The sequence below is a fragment of the Myotis brandtii genome, unplaced genomic scaffold (assembly GCF_000412655.1).
Source record: "Myotis brandtii unplaced genomic scaffold, ASM41265v1 scaffold579, whole genome shotgun sequence".
NCBI classification, from domain to species: domain Eukaryota; kingdom Metazoa; phylum Chordata; class Mammalia; order Chiroptera; family Vespertilionidae; genus Myotis; species Myotis brandtii.
Window position 1 is genome coordinate 1,080,159 of NW_005370171.1, and position 355 is coordinate 1,080,513.

At 67.6% G+C, this 355-nt stretch overlaps 1 protein-coding gene across 1 annotated transcript in view; it reads right to left on the reverse strand.

Moving 5' to 3' along the window:
* TNRC18 (trinucleotide repeat containing 18) overlaps positions 1–355 on the reverse strand; it is a 27,510-nt gene that overhangs the window by 867 nt on the left and 26,288 nt on the right. The gene's annotated exons all lie outside the window — the stretch shown is intronic.

Sequence of the window (355 nt, forward strand, 5' to 3'; positions counted from 1 at the left end):
CAGGCAGTAGATGTGGGGCCGGTTCCCGCGTTCCCCCTCCACCACCACTCGGTATCTGCAAGGCCAGGGCAAGGGTGGGGTGGGCTGGCAGGGGCGGGATCCCCCAGTGCGAGCGGAAGCAGGGCTGACTTGCTGTGTGAACTTGAGGCCAAGGCTTTCCCGGCACCTCTGGGCCTCAGTTTCCTCATCTGTACAACTAGGGGCTGCAGGTGCAAGCCGGCCAGCGGGCTCCCCCGCCCCTCCCTGTTGAGCCCCAGAACGCCCCGCCTGCTCTGAGAGGCACCATTCCATGCGCCCACTTCTATGGGGGGCGCTGCTCAGCGAGGGGAAGCCACCTGCCCGCAGAGGCCCAGCG